We start from the raw sequence: 4,233 nt of genomic DNA on the forward strand, positions 1-4,233 counted from the left end.
ACAACCATGTATAGAGGTTGTTGGTGGTGATGTAGATACAATAGGCGGGTTTGCTGGTGAATGGTGACGCAAGTAATTTTAACCTATCAGATTAGAATATGACGAGAGGAAAAGACAGAAAAACTGCTCTTATTGATTATAACACTACAATTCCTTTATAACATTTCCGTTTTTGTTTTTGTCATTGTTTTTAATTGATATCATGGCTTGCGAGATTGAATTATGGTTTAAGAATGGATTGCCTTCCTCTCCAGATAGGATCATCCAGACAGCTTACAGCTATGGAAAGGCATGCATCTGTTGATCCAATACTGAAAGCTGTGAAACAGAATGACTGCGATTTTGATTGGTTTTCTATGGTGACAGAATTTGATGCTCATCTCCTTCAGTTTGAAGAAAAATTCAGTGAATTGGAGAATGCCCTCGAAAAGGAAAATTTATTTGCAATAGTTGAATAGCTCATTTGTCACCATTTATGGATTGATCGGATTCAAGATTGTCAAGTGTCATATTTATCATTTCAGTAAGCTTATAAGTTATGACTCTATTCACTTCGAGACTTCAAGCTCAATATCAAAGCATGTGCGTGTTTATATAGTAATATTATAATATTTGAGACTGGAAGATAGTTCAAGTGGTTAGAGCTCTCCTCTTACTTCCAAGAGATATTGGAATTGATTCTCATCACCAGCTTTTTTTTTTTTTTTTTTTTTTTTTTTTTTTGAATAGCACTCATCACCGGCCCTTGTGTCTCTCTAAACACCAAAATAATAATATTTGTGAAATTTCCTTAAATGGTAATTGTTGAAACTTTAGTGTTATTATTTGTTAGCCTAATGAGTAGAAATTTTTGTTATATTTATGTTTGGGACAATCAACAATGAGAGGAAAAAATGATAAAATAATTTAAATGTGTTTTAAAGTAAGAGAGAAATAATAAAATATGGTAGTTCGTATAAAGTTATAAAATATACTTCCTCTGTTACGTATTATGTGGAACATTTGTTAAAAAGGGATATTACACGTTATGTGCAACAAACTTTTTCTTTCCTTTTTTAAATGAAATTACTATAATACCTCCTAATTAAAAAGTAATAGCATTATCTTAGGGTTCGTTTGGCATTGTTATGGTTTTCTGTATTTTGGTTTTTTGTTTTTTAAAAGTATATGATCTATGTCCCATAATTAATCAAAAATTATTTAAACTTATTAAAATCATGATAATTTTGAAAACTAACAACAGAAAAGTGGAAACACCTTTTTCTTGTTTCTTGTTTTTGGTTTTAAAAAAAAAAGGAAACTGAAAACCAAAAATGATGTTAAACCAGCCCTTAGTTACTAATTTCAACTAATTATATTACTTAACATTACTACAACTGCCCTCCTACAACTGCCACTACCACCATCATCACCGACCATCATAAGAACCACTGCACCGAGCCACGAACACTTTCGACACAAGACCACCAATACCAAAGCAACCATAAACACCTTTGACATCGGACCATTACAACCACCAATCTTCTTCATATTCATTTAGGGTTCATCTTCTTTTCCGCCTCCACCACCACCAGCCGCATTCTTCTTTGTCTCAATTAAGGATCTCATATCAAAACGGAGGAGAGAGAAATGGGTGTGCAATCTTAGAAAAACGACAGAAATCGATCATATCTAAAACTAGGGTTGGTGTTTTGTGGTGGATTTCGAATTGTTGCGGCCTGTGGGGAGGGTGAGTGAGGTGGGTTGAGTTATTGTCGTGGGGTGGCCTTCGATTTGTTGCGAGGAGGGTGATTGTAGGGTGGGGTTTCGGAATTTCGCTGGTGGTGGGGCTTTCGAAATTTCGAGATTTCGTTGGTGGTGGGTTTCAGGTGGTGGTGGGGTTTCTGGTTATGGTGCTAGTGGTGGGGGTGGTGGTTCGGGTGGAGTACGAACAGTTTCTCTCTCCTCCCCATCTCTAAAACTCTAGCTTTCTACAATTTTCTAAAGGGGTGGAGTACGAACAGTTTCCCTCCTCCCCATCTCTAAAACTCTAGCTTTCTACAATTTTCTAAGGAGGTCATTAAACATTGTCCTTGAATCTGCAGGTAATGCCAGCAAAAATTCTAATTTCTAACCTCCCTCACTCTCTTTCTTCTCCCTAAACCACCACCACCTCCTTTTACCTCCACTACTACTAGATCTTCCTTGTTTTCGCGCAAAAATGTCGAGGAGGGACAAGGGGGAAGGTCGTGCGTCGTCGAGGATAAGTTTATTTATTTATTTTTTTTATTTTGCTAACATGATACTCGTATTAATTGTGAATGCATGCTAAATCACGCTGTAGACACGGAAATTTTATAAGTGTCATACATTAAATTAAATAAATTAATTTGGGATAAATCATGTTAATGATCCATTTTAATTATTTTTTGGCCCACCCAAATAAATAATCCGAATTAATCAAATACAATTCGGGTTATAAAATAATCAAATTGGACCAGGTTTAAAGACTTTTAAGTCATAAAATGGGCCAGGCTCAAACCTACTAAGTCCACTTAAGGGGTTTTCATCTCTTATAAATACGTCATTCCTCCATCAGTTGAGGGGATCCAGAAATTCATTATTCCAAGAGCTCATAAAACTCAAACGGAATTCTCTCTGAAGTGAGTCAACAAGCACATCAAATTCGTGCCGACTTGTTCAGATACACTCAAACACATTTGAACGGGATTAAGCTTCATAAGCCCTCGTTCAGGTGTATTCAAACAAAACCTCTCGAATACAGGTTGACATCATCAAACGTCACCCTGCATTCAGACTCAAGTCGACGTCATCCTACAGGTGTCACACACGTGTCATCGTCAAGCTGCGGAACAGAATCAGAGGACTTAGTTTATTTTATTATAAACTGTTATACTGAGATTGTACCCAAAAATTCACATATTAATATAAAATTCATTTGTTACTTTATTTCCCGTCTTTATTTATTTAGACTCGAAATTTGTGTAAACAAATTTTGGCGCACTCGGTGGGACTATCTCTGCCTCTCATCTCTGTTTCCGTACGTTCAAAAAAAAAATTTGAAATGGCCTCAAAGAACACTGTCACCGAAAGGACCTCTGCTACAGCTCAACAAAGGGCTGCTGAGTTGGCTGAAATGCTCAACAGCCAAACTGATGAAGGCATCGTTACCAGAGGGATGAAGCAAGCTGTTGTTGACTCTGCCGCAAGAAGCTTGCGTGCCGCGTCAGTCCCTACCAAAGCACGAAAAAGTCGCGCTCATCGTGCTGCTTCTGTGAGGTCTGTCACGTCCTCCACTCACGAACCACATGAGAGTCTTGTGTTTGGTTCGTTCGGGCCTGTCACCTACACAAACTCATCCTTTGATCACTCTGATGAAGGACATGACAATGAGTTTAGTGTGAGCTCACCTGAGCCTACTTTTGTTGCTGTTATGGTGACGAATACTAAGACGGTCGAACAACAACTGGCTGAAATGAGCAGTATCCTTGAACAGCTGAAGAAGGATGGGGAGGACAAAGATGCTCAAATCAAACAGCAAAATGAACAGATTGCTGCTTTGACAAAAAAGCTTGAAAAACGATCGATTGAGACTGAAAGCGATGACAGTTCGGATAGTAGTATTAAATCAAAGGAATTAAAGTCAAATGGATCAAACAATTTAATCACTGTCGAACAAGTTCAAGCTATGATAGCCAATGCTGTCAAGGGCCAACTTAGAGAGGGAGGTTCATACAATAGCCGACGTTATGTGAAGCCTTACACTAGGAGAATAGTTGAGCTGAAAATGCCGTTCGGATACCAACCTCCAAAATTTCAACTCTTTGATGGAAAGGGTAACCCAAAACAACATGTTGCACACTTCATAGAGACGTGCAGTAATGGTGGTACCAGGGGTGACTTGCTTGTTAAGCAATTCGTTCGTTCTCTTAAGGGAACCGCTTTTGACTGGTACACCAACTTAGAGGTTGAGTCCATTGACAGTTGGGATCAAATGAAAATGGAATTTTTGGGGCAATTCTTCAGCACTGAGCGTGTTGTTAGCATGACTGAGCTAACTCAAACTGCACAATGGGATGAAGAGCCAATCATTGATTACATCAACCGCTGGTGTGCTCTAAGTTTGGAATGTAAAGATCGGCTGACTAAAACCTCTGCCATAGAGATGTGCATCAACGGGATGACTTGGGAACTACATTACATCCTAAAGGGGATCAAACCAGGATCTTTTCA

The sequence above is a fragment of the Chenopodium album genome, chromosome 10 (genome assembly GCF_948465745.1).
Source record: "Chenopodium album chromosome 10, dcCheAlbu1.1, whole genome shotgun sequence".
Taxonomy (NCBI): Eukaryota; Viridiplantae; Streptophyta; class Magnoliopsida; order Caryophyllales; family Amaranthaceae; genus Chenopodium; species Chenopodium album.